Source organism: Chelonoidis abingdonii, chromosome 9, assembly GCF_003597395.2.
Source record: "Chelonoidis abingdonii isolate Lonesome George chromosome 9, CheloAbing_2.0, whole genome shotgun sequence".
Taxonomy (NCBI): Eukaryota; Metazoa; Chordata; order Testudines; family Testudinidae; genus Chelonoidis; species Chelonoidis abingdonii.
Genome location: NC_133777.1, coordinates 57,169,272 through 57,186,324, shown reverse-complemented (window position 1 = coordinate 57,186,324; position 17,053 = coordinate 57,169,272). Strand labels below are relative to the sequence as shown.

At 42.7% G+C, this 17,053-nt stretch overlaps 1 long non-coding RNA gene across 1 annotated transcript in view; it reads right to left on the bottom strand.

Annotated features, from left to right (window-relative positions):
* Positions 1 to 4,228: 4,228 nt before the first annotated feature.
* The window catches only part of LOC116824534 (uncharacterized), a 45,141-nt gene continuing 32,316 nt past the window's right edge, over positions 4,229 to 17,053 (bottom strand). The window contains exons 2-3 of the long non-coding RNA XR_004373650.1: positions 12,202 to 12,311; positions 4,229 to 4,300 (exon numbers count right to left, since the gene is read on the bottom strand). This is a non-coding gene — a long non-coding RNA (uncharacterized LOC116824534). The remainder of the gene's footprint in view (positions 4,301 to 12,201; positions 12,312 to 17,053) is intronic.

The window sequence follows — 17,053 nt, the reverse complement described above, 5'->3', positions numbered from 1 at the left end:
ATTTTACACTAATGCAACTTGACTCCTCCTGATTTACACTGAGGTAAAGGAGATCAGCATCAGGCTCTCAGATTCTAGAACTGAGAGGCTTCTTCAGGTTAAGTCACTACCAAATTCAGGCCATCGGTCAAAAATATTTTAACAAAACTCTTTCTTTCCCTGTCAGTGATGATCACATGTCCCTGACCATTTACGCTGCTGAACACCTTCTCGGAAGCCATCAGCACTCAACCCCTAGTAGGAGTTGGAGCTCAGTACCTTGCAGGATCAATCCTGCTATGCCAAAATGATGCTCTTGTCACTGCACAGTGTTTATTCACGTGGACCCCCAAAGTATTTTATTTTTATGAACACATAAGCACAGATCCATGGCCCTGGCTAAGTCCCTTTTGCATAATTCCAGCAGCAAAAAAGGGGCTTAAAGCAGCCCTAAAGGGGCAACTAGCAATTCCCCCAACGTAGGCAGTCTGATTAACTTCCCTCCTCTAAATTTACACTGGGCCCCAAGGCTAGGAAAGACAAAGTTAGGTCCTGTACCTAGGGATGCCAGTCTTGGTTGGATGTATTCCTGGAAACTTCATCAAATGACAGTCTTCAAGAATTAAAAATTAATTTTTTAATTCCTGGAGACTCCAGGCCAACCATTACTTGTACCTGTGAGATATTTAAAGGTCCAATATCTCACAACTCACTTAGTCTAGAAACGGGAGATTCATACAATTGGAAAGGAGAATCTTCCAGCTTTCCAGTCACAGCACTTGCTGTAGGCCCTGGAAGGTGCCAGGTTTAAAGTAGTTACAGTTCTGTGTATATGAAAACTATTTTCAGAGCTCCATGATAAAGCTGTTCAATAATCCCTGATTGTCACAAGTGTTGATGAAAAGATGAGGGATAACATTCTTCACAAACATTATGTGAAAAAAAGTGTGTGGCTTGTTTCCACCAGTTCTATCCCACAACTTAAAGGATGGGAAATTTGCTGATAATCTACCTCTTGCTGCTGTCAAGCTATACTCTAGAATCTAAGCTTTCACTCAGAAAGAAACAAAGAACTTCTCCCACCTCTCCATAATTCATCTTCACTAGACTTTTGAGCATCTAGCTAATAGTTTGTTAATTAACTTGAGGTACTCACTATATTTGTAAAGGCTAGTGTGGATTCTTCCTACATTTGTTCCAGTGGTAAATTCTTCTACAGTGCATATTATATGTATGGAATATATGAATATGCAAACATTTGTGCTTTACCCTACGGATAAGTCTCTGAGTTAAGGAACATTTTCAAATGTAAAAACTGTTCCTGAGTCGAAAGACAGCCTGGAACAATAGCTTAGAGAGATGTGAATGGCCTTGGATCCTCAGCTCTGAAACCTTAAATAAAAATAAAATAACTTTCTATTTTATTCAGATTCAGAGTTAATAGCAGAGCAGTACAAATAGCTCTACTAAAAACAGCATGTTAGCTCCTAAAGTCACGTGAATACGTTGTTCATTTTTAGTTCACGGGGTCTATAAATTTAACAGTGCTCATCAGTTTCTAGTGACCACAAAAATTCTAAGTGAAATTCAATTGCAACTAATGTGTTTTCTGATCAAGAGCAAAACTTCTGTTTAAGGCAACAAAAGTTCAGAATAAGAAACTGCAAACAAAAAGAAAAACTCTCCCTACTAGCACTGTTGTCCCTGCAGCCTGTTTCCATTTGCACTTCTGCACTATTTAAGTAATTTGGCTAATTTTCCTCTCTAGCTAAATTTAGGCTAGAGTGCCAAAAATGGATTATTTTTGTGTTTCTGAGCAAAGTAAACTATTCAGCTCAGCTCCTGCAGGATTTGCTGAAGAGTTTTTCTCTTCTAAAATATTTTTTACTACATGTTGGCATGCAGGACCAGACTTTCATTTCTCTCCTAATAGTAACACAGCCAATAAGCCGAAACCTATTAGAAACATATCCAAAGCAGTGACTCAAGTTAATTAAAACAAATGTTAGTGTACATGGGAAAACTACAGGTGAACTTTAGTTCAAAAGCAATATTACTTCCAAACAAGCTAAAGTATGATGTAAGCTTCCAAACCAGCAGGAACCCTTTCCAAGCTGCTTTGAAGGAAAAAAACATTCCTACCACTGACACCTTTGAGGGACGGGTGGAGGGAAAGGGTGTCAAGGAAGAGAAATAAAGAATAAAATAAAATAGTAAAACCTCCCATAATGAGAGAGAGAGAGAGAGAGAGAGAGAAACACCACCCAAAACCTCTGCCTATAAAGTCATAAACTACAAGGTCTCAGCTGCACTGTAAGTGGGTTAACTGCACTGAGGTGCAGTTAAATTGGATTCCCATCAGCTGCTTTGGGGAGTTTCTTCATTTTCCAGAAAGCTTCAGAGTAAGAAAATAACTGGACTATTTCCAAATATTTTAGCAGAACATTCACCCAAGTATTCACATCCAAGACTCAAGAGTATATTTCCTGTCTTTACCTTTCAGAGCCAAAAACAACTGTGCAAGGTGCAAACTGAGCAATCATCAGAGGTGAAAGTGGGCTGGTACAGGCTGGTACAGCGTACCAGTAAGATGTGGCCGCCAGTGTAGGCCCGTACACAACTGACATTAAAGGGCTACCACGGCAGCACTTTAACAATGCTGCCCCTTTTGCCCTGCCCAGGGGAATGGGGGCAAAAGCAGCAGCTGTCCCGTGGCCTGGCAATTTAAAAGGGCCCAGGGCTCCCAGACGGTGCTACTGCAGCAGTGGCCAGAGGCCCAGGCCCTTTAAATCTCCTCCGGAGCCCCAGCAACATGGAAGGGCTGGCTGGGGGAGGCTGACCTCCAACCACATCCCTTCCGCCTGAGGCCCCACCCCTTCTGCCCGAGGGCCCAGAGCTGGGTCCCCGTACTGATAAGACTTTTAAGTTACTTTCACCCCTGGCAATCATACTATTTCCAGCACCACAGACTAAAGCACCAAAGATTTATGAATATGCCAAAGGCACATGCATAAGGACTAGTGTCTAAACAGTCTCTTTAGACTAGTGTCTAAACAGGCTCAGATCCACCCATTTAATGTGTACCCTAATTTTTAATTCCATAAAGCCTTGTAAGAGTACATAAGAAAGATGCCAAACAATGTTAAGTTGTATCATTCACTAGAATTTTAGAAACAGCTACTACTCCACTGCAGAAAACCTCTCTCCGAACATATCTGCTGTTCTGCAATTTCTGTCTACAGAAACAAAAGGAGCTCAACACAGAAATACACATAGAAGCTGCTAGCAGGGGGACAAAGTGACTCCCTCAGCAAACATACACCAGAATCTCAACATACAAGCAGGAACAACTGCCCCAGTGACATAGCTGAGAGTTTACACTTAATTAAAAAGATGTCTCTCTTAGCTGCTCAGGCTAACAACAGTCTTGTTGTCTGGCAGCCGATAGGTGGGGTTAGAGGGGTTTGGGGAAGTTCATAGATTTTAAGGCCAGAAGGGACCATCATGAGCATCTAGTCTGACATCCTGCACATTGCACGCCACAGAACCTCATCCACCCACTCCTGAAATTGACCCCTAACCTCTAGCTGAGGTACTGAAATCCTCAAATCATGATTTAAAGACTTCAAGTTACAGAGAATCCACCATATACAGTACTCTAGTTTAAATCTGGAGGGTTGGCAAGCCTACGATCTGTTGCATGTAAGGGACAACATGTAAAACCAGACGCATCCCAGAAAACTGGTAAGAAACTACATCACAAATTGCTCCCAATGGTGAAACGCCCAGTAAGTGAACTCTGTCAAATTATCACCTTTAGTGACATGGCAAGGAAGAAAATGCCTCTAGGGAAGAACGCTAGCTGGTTGGGGAAACTTCCTCCCTATGATGTCATTTTAGCAGGGACATTCCCCTCCTCTCTGCACTTTAAGATCCCACCTTGAAGGCCACTTCTTTGAGTTTGCAGAGAGTGAATAACAGAGCCCATCCAACACTAGTCCACAATCACCCAGTATGGAAGGCATTAGTCAGTCTCTCTCCCAGCCTGGGAATCCAACCTGCATCTGGTAACAGAGTATGCCAACCAACACAAGGGCACAGGGCCAGCCAGCCTCCCATCTTTTTTAAATAAGATCCTGCATATAATGCCTAACAGCAGAGGTATTTGCACCAAGTTACTGTATGTTTCTTGTACTTACACACCACACATATTACTTCTAATGATACAAAACCCGAATTTCTGTAGCTCACCTTTCTGTGTTCAATTGATGTCTGTGGGATGACCAGCTGAAATCCTAATACCACTATGAAACTGAGAAGTCTGCAAAAAATAAATAATATTGATTGTGTATGTATTGCAGATAATCACTGAACCACACCACGTACCCCAGCTACCTGTCTTAAAGCTTGAGCCTACAAAAGCTTAGGCACTTGAATAAAATTTACTGACATGAGTAGTCTCACATGAAACATGCACATAACACAACATTTCTTGGACCACATAATGTGTATTTCTGCAGCATGCTTGTGTTCATGTGTCCTTCTTAAAGGAAAAAAATATACCAAGCAACTTACCAGCATGATAATAAAGAGAGTAGTACTGGGTAAGCCACACAACTACGCACACACACAGTTTTATTACTACAAACTGTATCCCACTTTATGCTTGAATGAAGATGAAAGCTAACATTTTCAGAAGCATTCCATTAATTTTGTGCATCTCCATTTTTGGGTGCCCAGATACATTTCCCCTGATTTTCAAAAGTGCAAAGGAAAATTTGACTGTAAACATACAAAACCAAACCCCACTTCTTAGTTCCTTCCTGGGACGTGACTCCTCCCTCCTCAGTACAGTTGTGTAAAACAGTGTTGAGGAAGCACTGGAGACGCACAGAACCTCCATGACTGCAAGGGAACAGGTTCCTCTCCAGTCAGCTGTGGAGACTGACTAGACTTTATAGCACAAGACCTGGGGGGCAGCAAGACAACTCACCTGTCACTTTCTCCAGAGACTCTCACCACATCCAGGTGTCCAATACATGGTTCAGTGTTTGAGCCCCATTCCCCCTGCCTCTCTCCATCCATGACATGTCAACAAAGAGAAAGATTTGCAGATAGCATCTGAGCAACCTCTGCTCCCCACTCCAAGTGGAGCTACAGGCCCCAAAGTCCAAGCTGCTTTTGAGCCTCTCTGGCCCTTCTTCCACCAACCAGGCAGACACTGATCCACCATCAATAAGGGGCTTACTTGTCACATCTATATGGGTCCAAATTTAGCTCAGTGAGGGGCCTCTTTCTTGGCCCTGCTGCCAGCTATTTTGTGGTGCTCAAAAGGCTGCACAAAAGGGATTGCTGGTCAGAGGCACACCAGTTGCACCTAATATTTTTCTGTGATGGGGTTCGGTTCAGGGGTGCAATCCAGACCACTGAGAGGTTGTGTCACTACCTACCCTGTAACCCTGGGTGCCTCACAATACTTTGTTGCTGTAGCTCTCAACCAGCCTACAAGCAGGAGGGTCATACCCTCAGTGTCTGTGTATAGCTGCAGCCCTGGTCTAGCAGACTCTGACCCCAGGAGCTTGAAGCAACACACCATCACACGCTCGCTTCCACCCGCTTTAGTTACAGCCAGCACACTCCGAGTCCCAAATTTTCCCAAAACAGTGCGCTCTGTAATGCCCAGCTCACTCCTGGACAGCTCAGAGAAATAAGGTCCATTTGTTCCTCTAAAGACACAAAACCAACCAGCTTGCCACATTAACCGGAGTTAAGATTCACTTTAATTCAAACACAGCAATGGTAATTTAGATTAATGTTAAAACAAGTTTATTTACAAAAGATGACAGGATTTTAACGGAATTCGGGTACAAAAGGAGGAAAGTGAAAAATTGTTCTCATTAACCTCTGAGGATAGGACAAAAAGCAAAGGGCTTAAATTGCAACAAGGAAGGTATAGGTTGGATATTAGGGAAAAAAACTTAACTGTCAGGGTAATTACTGGAACAAATTGCCTATGGTTGTGGAATCTCCATTTCTGGAGGTTTTGAAGAACAGGTTAGACAAACACCTGTCAGGAATAGTCTAATTATTACTTAGTCCTGCCTTGAGTGCAGGGGACTGGACTAGATGATCTATCAAGGACCCTGCCAGTCTCACACTTCTATGATTAAGTTAGAAAGGGTCACAAGCAAATAAAAATGAAAACTCAGATCTAAAAAGTGTCAAACTTAATCTATCAAGGTGCAACCTTCACCTATGCAAGTTTCTCACCTATAATCAGTTTCCAGACAGTTTAACCACCCCTTGGTTGACGGACCCATCTTTCTCAGCTTGCATGAGCTCTGTTCTGTGTGTTTGTCTAGTTATAGATGCAAAAGATGGCTTCTGTCTTTGCAGCAAAGAATGCTGTGGCACCTTATAGACTAACAGACGTTTTGGAACATGAGCTTTCATGGGTGAATACTCAGTTCGTCAGACCAGCAATCCCTTTTGTGTAGCCTTTTGAGCACCACAATATAGCTGGCAGCAGGGCCAAGAAAGAGGCCCCTCACTGAGCTAAATTTGGACCCATATAGATGTGACAAGTAAGCCCCTTATTGATGGTGGATCAGTGTCTGCCTGGTTGGTGGAAGAAGGGCCAGAGAGGCTCAAAAACAGCTTGGACTTTGGGGCCTGTAGCTCCACTTGGAGTGGGGAGCAGAGGTTGCTCAGATGCTATCTGCAAATCTTTCTCTTTGTTGACATGTCATGGATGGAGAGAGGCAGTGGGAATGGGGCTCATAAACACTGAACCATGTATTGGGCACCACGGGTCTTTCACCCACGAAAGCTCATGCTCCAAAACGTCTGTTAGTCTATAAGGGGCCACAGGATTCATTGCTGCTTTTACAGATCCAAACTAACACGGCTACCCCTCTGATACCTTCTGTCTGTTTATCTTCCAAAGTCCAATGACTATTCCAAGAGCCAGGATGACTTCATGCTATGTTTCCCCTTCCTGTGGCCTTCCCATCCCTTGACTGATTTCTGCGTAAATGCAGCTTCCATTGGTTTTGGTCACACCTGGCTTAATCTCAGGAGACAGCTGCCTGCCCTCCTGTCTGAGAGGGAACCTGTTTCTCCACAGACTTTAAAACATAATATCATTAAGTATCCATATTTCCTCCTATACTTTTAATACATACATTTCACAATAATATTAATTAGTGTGTCATTAGCTTTCAGCAAAGACCTCACTCTATACACTTCATTAATACAGTAATACTGTATACGATCAGTTGATTCAATTGCTTAACATCTGAGGTTCAGCCAACTGTCTTTATAAACCAGTAAACCTTTTAAATGGATTCTTCCAAAAAGTAAAATCCAGACCAAGCTTCTCTCTCCTGCTGGGTGTAGACACCATGCTGTCTCCTCACCCACTTGTTAGCATGAGGATTGCCTCCACCCCCTGTTAGCTCGTTGGGTATGTTTATGTGATATGTAATACATCCTCATTGTCCTTAAAAGTACATAAAAAGTAATTCCCCGTAGGAAAAACACATTCCTTTGTTTAGGGCAGATCAGTTTAGCAACTCCCCCTGACACATTTGGTTTATCTGCACTTTGGTTGTAATTCCACCATATATTCATAACTCTCAATGCCCACTGCATATGTACATCACGCAAGAATTTTAATGATCGGTGAGTCAGTTTTCATATCATACCGCACAAGGCATATTTTACACAAGGATTATTACAGTAGTGTGAATACAGGGGTGCTTACAATCACACTCTTATCCAGCCTTAAGGAGACCCCAATGACAATGAAGCTCAGAGAAACTCTGCTGTGTCTAGCCTCACCATCACAATGCCTCTTAAGTGGCCATTACAAGTTAGCCTAAATTAGAACAGTCCTTTGGCTGCTCTAATTTGCACCAGAGTGGTGTGTCCCCTAGGAAGCCCTAGGATCTGGGAAGGCAGACAGGCAATTTATGGCCACCTTTACCTCTCTCTACACTCACTTGGACTGAGGCCACTGAATTTACAGTAAAAATTAACTTGGTCCTATGAACACCGAGTAGTCTGATGAATTTCAAAAGCAAAGACAAAAATGATGGAGATGATGAAACATAGTACACCACAAAGAATCCAGCTGCAAACTAAGGGCTTATCTACATGGTCAGGTAATTTGCTTTACAGAGGTGATATTTCTAAAGTGCACCATGCCCTAGGTAACCTTTAGTGCACACCAGCAGGATACACACAGATCAATTAATGTGCAACATCTTAGAGCGCTTTAGAAATCGTCACCACATAAGGCATATTACCCCATCATGAAGACAAGTCCTAATGGATCAGACAGAATTCAACTGCACTTCCCACTCACAGCTCCCTTCTCCACAACCCTTTAAAATATTCTACATTGTTTCAGACACTTTCAGAGGGGGGCTGACAAATCTCATCAGGAGCAAGGTGTCTCGTACAGAGATCCCTTGGTAGTCTTGAAACAGTTAACTGAAATTCTACTAAAAAAGCCATCTAGGCATTTAAACTCCACAATAGAAATGAACAACGTGTCACAAGCTTCAAACCAAAACTGCTGTTGAGTTGTCAAGTCCTGACCCAGGCCTGAGCATTCTGACTTAGGTCCCAGGAAATCCTCTCCTGACCCATCTTCACCCAGCACTAGGGTTACCACCTGGCTGGTATTTGACCAGCCTGGCCTTTTTTTGTTTGTTTGTTTTTATGTATTGCCAGAAACAGAATTTAATCTGCCAGGGTTTTTAATCTGCCAGGGTTTTTCATCATCACAATACACTGGGATATCTAATGTTAGAAGTTTCTGTGTCCAGCTAACAATGCTACGATGTTGCTGTTAAAAATAAGAAATTGCTGCAAATGGCAAATTCAAACAGCAAATATAAATTCAAGAAATAGACTAAATGGATTTTCTTTATGTATAAAGTTCCAGAAAGTTCACATTCAAGTATACACTTAAAAATATACAATCAATGAAGTTTAGGGGGGAAAAGGAATCTCAGTGAAGATGGAAACAAACAAAGCGAGCTTGGAGAAACACGACCAAGGTAAGAAAATGATGTTATAAATCTTATCTATAGGTGCTCTCTCTCTAGATACTATAAAGTGACTGTTGATGTGGGTGTGTGGAGTTACTTTTGGTTGAGGTTGTGATGGGCTTGCCTTGTGGGGAGCATGCTAGGTTTTTTGCATTTCAAAAGGTGGTAACCCTACCCAGCACTCCTCCTTAGGAGAAGCAAGCAAGCCATCTTATCTTGTCTGGTAGATCCTGATTGCCTTCTGCCTCCTCCTGGCTCTTCTAACTGACAGAGGGGCAGATCTTGCTGGTTCCCCCAGTATCAAGCTTGAGTCACTTCTCTAGGCAGTGTTTGGAGGTCTAAACTCACTACCCCTCTTTCCCGGGTCATACGTCTCCTTCGAGAGGGTGTGTCAGGGCAGTGGCTCCAACAGGGGCAGAGAAGGCCTGATACACACTGTCACAGGGGTCTATCAAACAGAGATACTTTTTTTGCACTTGCCATTTCGTTACCACAAACACAGAAAACTCAAGAAAAAAAGTTCTCTACATTAGAAAGATATTTATTTGCCTTCACTAACATACTGGGGGTAGGGGAACTGGCCATTGGATAATATTATATAGTGCTTATCACCACCTCATTATCATGTTCTAGTCCTCTTGCACAAAGCAATAACCATGAAAAAGGATAAAAACTAAAGCTAAATCATTAGGCAGTGCCAGTCTTGTTTTCTTTGTTTTTAAAAAAGAACATTTTAAAGCCCTTTTAAAAACCATGTTGCATCTTTTATTGTTATTAGCACTCAGAGCCTCTGCATACACAGTAAGAGACAGTCCCCATCCTGAAGACGGGGCACTTCCGGACAAATGGAGGGAGAAAACAGAGGCATAAAGAAGGGAAATAATTTTCCCAAAGTCATATAGTAGATAAAAGGCAAAACTGGAAACAGAACTCAGATCTTCCTACTCCCAGTCTAGTGCCCTAACCACGGAACATGCTGTTTTCCCAAGTGTGTCCTGTAATCCAGGAGCCATGTATGCTTTTTCCCATGGGCACGTGATCTCCTTCATAGTGCCCCATTTCAATGAAGTTTTAATAGAAATATGACAAACTCCTAGCTAGAACACAAATCACAGACACCTCCGGGCAGCCTCATATTATATGATCCCCGTTAATAGTTTCGGAACTTCTGATTTGCTCCAGTAGAATACCCGTTTTACTTTTTCAGAGGTCTTCACCCTCTGTCTAGCTTCTACTCTCCCTGTTCCCTCAGAGAGTGCAATAGGAAGTTCAGTATTTGCATAGGGAAACAAACTTTCATGAACAGCAAAAGGCCAGGCTCTGTCGATGGGCAGCACATTTCTATGAATACATTTTAATAAAATCCTGCATGAGGGTGGCAGTTGTAAAGTGAGTAAGGACTATAATCTTCAAAGCAAATTACTTACCAGATTAAAAGTTCCCACTTCAAAACTGAACTCCTTAGCACGTGTGTGATTATTCTGTGCCAAGCTTTTCCTGACCAGTCTCTAAAAAGGGGATTACAATTCAGCATGTGTGTGCACATGCGCGCAGGGACAATGAGGGTAGTTTATAGTTTGTCTCTGTGTGTATGCTTGGGTCTGCCAAAAATATTTGTTATCAACCTACTGTTTCAAGCACATAGGAAATCTGGCAGGAATACTTAAGCCTTCCTGAGGAAACCCTCTGGGTTGATTGAGGGGTTGTGATTTTTTTTTTAATTTTGTGTTATTTCACTTTGACTTAGTTGACTTTGGCCGCTTCTCTGGAGTTGGTAATTTTATGTATCATGCTTGACTAGTGCTACGTTCCCTAAACTACAAAAAATAGGTTTATCCTGCTCTGAAGATTTGTTACAGATGTTGTAAATAAGCCAAAAAAATACCAAGCACACATCAAAATTAGGCACAACATTTGAAGTGGAGTATGTAGGGATATATCAAACTGTCAAACCAAAACATCCATCTCACACTGGGTGGAGAACACAGTCATACTCCCCCATAGTGGCAATGCCATCTTTTGTTTAAATCAATGTCTGGAGGGAGGTTTCCTGTTAAAGACACTAATGCTCTTATCTGGGGAGAACTGTCATAGAATTCATAGAATATCAGGGTTGGAAGGGACCTCAGGAGGTCATCTAGTCCAACCCCTGCTCAAAGCAGGCCCAATCCCCAGACAGATTTTTGCCCCAGATCCCTAAATGGCTCCCTCAAGGACTGAACTCTCAACCCTGGGTTTAGCAGGCTAATGCTTAAACCATTGAGCTATCCCAAAAGGCCCCCTCCCCCACAGAAAGCCCAAGTGGGGATGCCCCTCAGTGAGTTTCTCCCCTATTATTGATTATAGTATGGGGGATGGTTGTCTCCTCATGGTATAAGCTGTGGGGCCACTCTGTATCATACCCTGTGCCTCTGGCAGCCATGGTGAGTGACTTCCCTGAGCATGGTGGCTTCTTGGTCTGTCTGTGTGAGGGGAGGCTGGGAGAAGTCTCCACAGAAAAGGTAGCACTGTTATAGGCTGCAATGTATAGAAGATCCATTGGAGTGTGAAATCCGAGCTGAAAGCTCAAGATAGAAGCAGGTCTGGATCTGGGGATTTGGGTCCAAACCCTAGCATTTGAAATTCAGAAGAGAGAGGGTTGGACCTGAGGGGTCACTTCCAGTCCATTTTCATACAAATGAAAGAAAACACACAATGCCCTAGCAGTCATGAACATGTGAGTCAATCTTTCCAAGAACATACAACTTTCAACTTTAATGCATACAATTCAAAGTTTAAGAATAAAAATTATTTAAAAGGCATTTACTATAAATAGGAGTCATTAGATCTCACCAAAAATGGTAAAAAAGATCTGCAAATTACAAGAAATCCTGCTAGGACACTGACACAAGGTAAAAAGAAGCCCTCCTGGAACAAGACATTGGGAACTTTCCAATTCTCCTCTCCCCTCCCCTCAAAGATTGCCCTTGCCTGATTGTTCTAAGTGATCTATGCACTTAACCATTCGATCATTTAGACTGGACTTTGGATTAAACTATTAATGGTCCAAATAGTTAAAACAACACTTGCTTTTAAAGTCTACAGATATACAGTCAATCAATACTTATTGCACTGTGACAAGAGCATATTAAATCATTAAAAAAAATGTTATTGTACAACTTACCTCAAAGATACTATTAAAATGTCTACCATGATCCTTGACTATGAAGCCTTTTGGGGTGAACAAATGCCCTTTGGTATGTTAGAGTCCAGATTGTAGATTACACACAAATCCTACAGAAACAGAGAAAAATAAATATTTGTCAATACTTATTCAATAGTTTCCAGGATGCCAATGAAACTAGAGATGGGTCACAAACAAACATCTGTAGCTGAACTCTTTTGGACTTTGCAGCAATTCAGATCAAAACTTACGGTCTACCTCTACTTAGCAAAAGCACTTGAGTATGTGCTTAAATATGAGCAAACATTTAAGTCCCACTGAAGTCAATGGGACTTGAGGAATGGACTGCCAAATGGACCGGTCTGAATAACAAAGTATAAATAACCAGTGTTAAAAAAGGTACTTGTCTTTTTATTTCATGCCTCTGTTACGGCACTTTGGTGGCTTCAGTTCCCCTCTGGTGCGCCAGCATGCACCATACCATTATTTCACAACTGCCTCACACAGGCTTAGGTCGTTTTTTTTTTTTTTAGGATATGACAAAGATTCTTTAAAAAGGTTTCCAAATGTTAGTACCAATATCCTCTCTAAGCATTCAAGTGCACACTGCAGAAGATAAGACTCCTCTGTGGTCCAGCCAAAATGTAAGAGCCAATACATGCTCTCTGAGTTCATCATATAGTCTGTCTAAGTATCTTAGGCATTTCTATGGCCCGATTATCACAGTTACCAGAGTGCCTCACGATTTTTAAAGAAATATCCTCACAACACCCCTGTGATGTAGGGCAGTGATACCAACCCCACATTAAAGATGGGGGAAATCGAGGCACAGAAAGGCTAAGTGACTTGCCCACAGTCACATCAGAAGCCTCTGGCAGAGCAGGGAATTGAGCCCAGGTCATCCAGATCTAAGGCAGTGCCTTAACCACTGGACCTTCCTCTCCTAGTTATAAAATGCTCTATATTTGTGCCTTTTAGTTTTACAAACACAAACATGAGTTCTGTTAGCCTATTATATCATGTTCATAAGTTCTGAATTGTTGGGACACTGTGGATTCTTTGTCTGGTAAAGTTGCAGTCAACATACTAGGTGTCCAGTAGCAGCAGTGGGATTTTGAAATATGAATGAGACGAGGGTGGCAAGTTGTATGGGCCCGCGGTACCCACACTCCAGGAATATTCAAGGCCCGGGTGCCCAACTCCACCAATGTTCGGAGCCAGGTCTCTCCCCTGGCCCTGCCTGCTGCCCCCAGGCACCTCCCCCATAGCGTCCCCCGGCTCCCACCTGCCGCCCCCTGACCCCGGAGTGTCCCTGCCTACAACACAAGAGCAGCACTGGCAGCAGGCTGAAGCAACTGCTGCGCCTGAGGAGGGAAAGAAGTGCACACATGGTTGGCAGCCCGCCCCTCCCCTGGCACCCACCGGGAGGAGACACCGAGGGCTTCTGGGAGATGGAGTCTAGACCTCCCCCAAGCAGCTGCTGGGACTTGGGTGAGAGTGTCCAACCGTCTGACCCCCCCCCCCCCCGCCCGCAGTCACCACTCCTGCCCCACACTGGGCAAGGGCTAGCCCCATCCCCCATGAGGCTATGGTGAGGGGAAGCAAGCTGCAGCGGGGGAGGAGGCCACCTGTGATGGCAGTTCCCTCCACCCCAGCACCCACCATAGGGGACCTGGGAGGAGTCTAGCCTCTAGGAATACACGTAGTAACAGTGCCGGGTGAGTGTGGTGCTGGGGGGGGGGGGGCTCTCCCTCAGAGCTCCCCTCAGGGACAGGGCTGGGGGGACTGTGGAGTCCTCCTTTCTGGCCCCAGCCCTGGGACAGCATGCCTACACCCCAAACCCCTCATCCTCTGCCCTACCCCATCCCAGAGCCCAGACCCCCACCCAGAGCCCTCCCCCCAACTTTAGCCCCCTCCTGCACCATGAACCCTCATCTCCGGCCCCACCCTACAGCCCTCACCCCGGCACCTCAATCCTCTGCTCTAGCCTGAGCCCCTCCCACAACCCAAACACCTCATCCCCAGCCCCACCCCAAAGCCTGCACCCCCAGCCAGAGTCCTCATCCCCCTCCCGCCATACATACCCCCACAAGGCAGGTGTGGGGAGACAGGACTTGGACCCATTTGGGTACCACCAAAAATTATACCCAGGGGCAGCAGGTTTGTGAGAATCTAGAAAATCTGCTTCAGAGGAGCACAGTATAGTTCTAAATTTAATTTCATGGTAGGACTGAATCTATATCTATCCATCTCAGAGCTGGATCAAGCCCTGTCTGCGTTTTGCCATTTACAAGTAGCTATGTGTTGAAATGCAATGAGGTAAACAGAAACATTAGAGCAGTGGTTCTCAAACTTTTGTACTGGTGACCCCTTTCACATAGTAAGCCTCTGAGTGTAACCCCCCTTATACATTTTTTTTAAAAAAAAAACTTTTTAATATATTTAACACCATTATAAATGCTGGAGGCAAAGCAGGGTTTGGGGTGGAGGTGACAGCTCATGATCCCCCCATGTAATAACCTCGTGACCCCCTGAGGGGTCCCAACCCCCAGTTTGAGAACACCTGCTTTAGAGCATTGCTGCTCAAAGATAAAGATCTAGTAACTTCTGTCATCCAGACAGACAACTAAAAGCCAGCTAGAGAAAGACAAGGTCTATGAGAACTTTTTTAAAATGGACATAGTTAGGTGCCCTATACCAGAAATATGGATTGTTTATAGGTAATGGGACAAGCTGCACATCCCATATAATCCAGGAGATTGCCAAAGACAAATCTGAATGTATTAAGAAAGATCTATTGTGTGATTTTTTTTACCACCACCAAAATGTCTCCTTTTCATGGTTTTTCTTAATCAATGAATCAGAAACCAGAGCATTATACAATAGCTGCAAATGAGATGCCCTAAAACAATGATTCTCAACCTTTCCAGACTACTGTACCCCTTGCAGAAGCCTAATTTGTCTTATCTACCCCAAGTTTCACCTCACAAAACTACTTGCTTACAAAATCAGACATAAAAATAAAAAAAGTGTCACCGCACACTATTACTGAAAAATTGCTTACTTTCTGATTTTTACCATAATTATAAAATAAATCAGTTGGAATAGAAATATTGTACTTTTCAGTGTATACTATATAGAACAGTATAAACAAGTCATAGTCTGTATGAAATTTTAGTTTGTCCTGACTTTGCTAGCGATTTTTATGTAGCCTGCTGTAAAACTAGGTAAATCTCTAGATGAGCTGATGTACTCCCGAAAGACCTCTACATACTCCCAGGTGTATGCATACCCCTGGTTGAGAACCACTGCTCTAAAAGGCAGGGACTGAGAAAGTAGCCATCCAGGACAGAATATACTTTTGTACAGAAACTAATAGAGCCCTGGCACCACATATCAAAGTTACATAAAGTATCTGGTACTCCAGAGTACTAAATCATTATAATCACTTGGAGAGATCTGAAGGGTCTCAGGAAGTTAAGAAAAGCGGAAGCTATTCTGGGGAGTCAACAGAGTGTTAAAAAACACAATATTCATAAGGATAAGTAAGTTTAAAAGAGTTCCTCCTAAGACAAGATTTGAAAATATGCAGAAAGCTAATTTATTAGATATCTTTTAAATCTCATGGGACCTCTCACATGGAATTCTGCAAGTGATTGTACCTTTTGTTTATTGTGAATAGATGGCATTTCACTTTCATGAACTCCCATGCAAACTTAGTCACTCTTTCAACCTGTACATTTTCCTACATCCTGTCGTTTGCCATTATCTGTATATTAGCTATAAACACAGAACCTCCCGCTTTAATCTGTGTGTACAAATATGCAATAAGAAAGTTCATAAAACTACTTTAACCTGAAGCATGAAGCTTCTGTCATCTAGATTTACACATAAACTCAGAACAGGTATGTGCTGTGTAACCTATTTTATCTTGTTGACTTAAATATATGGAAGCCGAGTTACATTTCCCTTGATATTTATCTTTCTGGTAGGATTGAGTATCTTGCCAGCTACTGACAATGGCTATTTGAAGTAGCTATGAAACTTGAGTGGCTTTTAAAAAGTATTTTCTAGTGATTTATAATCTCTCCTTTTAACTTTAGGAAAGTTCAATAGCAAATAACACTGAGCAAGATTTGTCTTTTAAAAAGAAAAATCAAATATCCCTCAAAGCCTAGATAGTCTGAATAAAATGACAGACATGTCAGTAAAGTATGGTTTACCTATTAGTTGCTCCTTTCTATTAATCTATGCACAATACGTGTCCTTTGGATCACCTCCAGTGCACTACATTAACAACACTCTCAAAAAGCAATGTGTACTACAGCAACTTTATCAAGCTGGATAACTTGTATATACCCTGCACATCCAGTATACGCTGTGGGACACTGAATTTTTGCTGTTAGTAGCATGGGGGCTTGAGTCATACAGTAACTCAAACTGTTTATTAATCAAAAAAACCAAACATCTCTGAAATCTGGATGACAAAATTTATAAACACTGTCGTGTGAAAATGAGGTTGTGTTGTGCTGCAGATTGCCATTGTTAAAGCATATTCTTGCATTAGCCACGTGGAGCAAATACATTTTACTGCAGAAATTACCAGAGCTCAAGCATTTACCTTGTAAAATGCAAAGGAATGACTACAGTCAAAATTTTCAACAGATCTAGCCTAAGCTAATGGTTTCCTGTAAGACAGAGGAATCAGCGCCACATGAGAGTGCAAAGGCCCTGTTTGTTGAGAGGCAGTTTCCCATGGCTTCTTCATGATGTAGTAGATCCCTATAGGACAGGGATTAAGCCCTGGAACAAGAGAAGTCAAAATATTACTAATATCTGTATTAAACTGGTT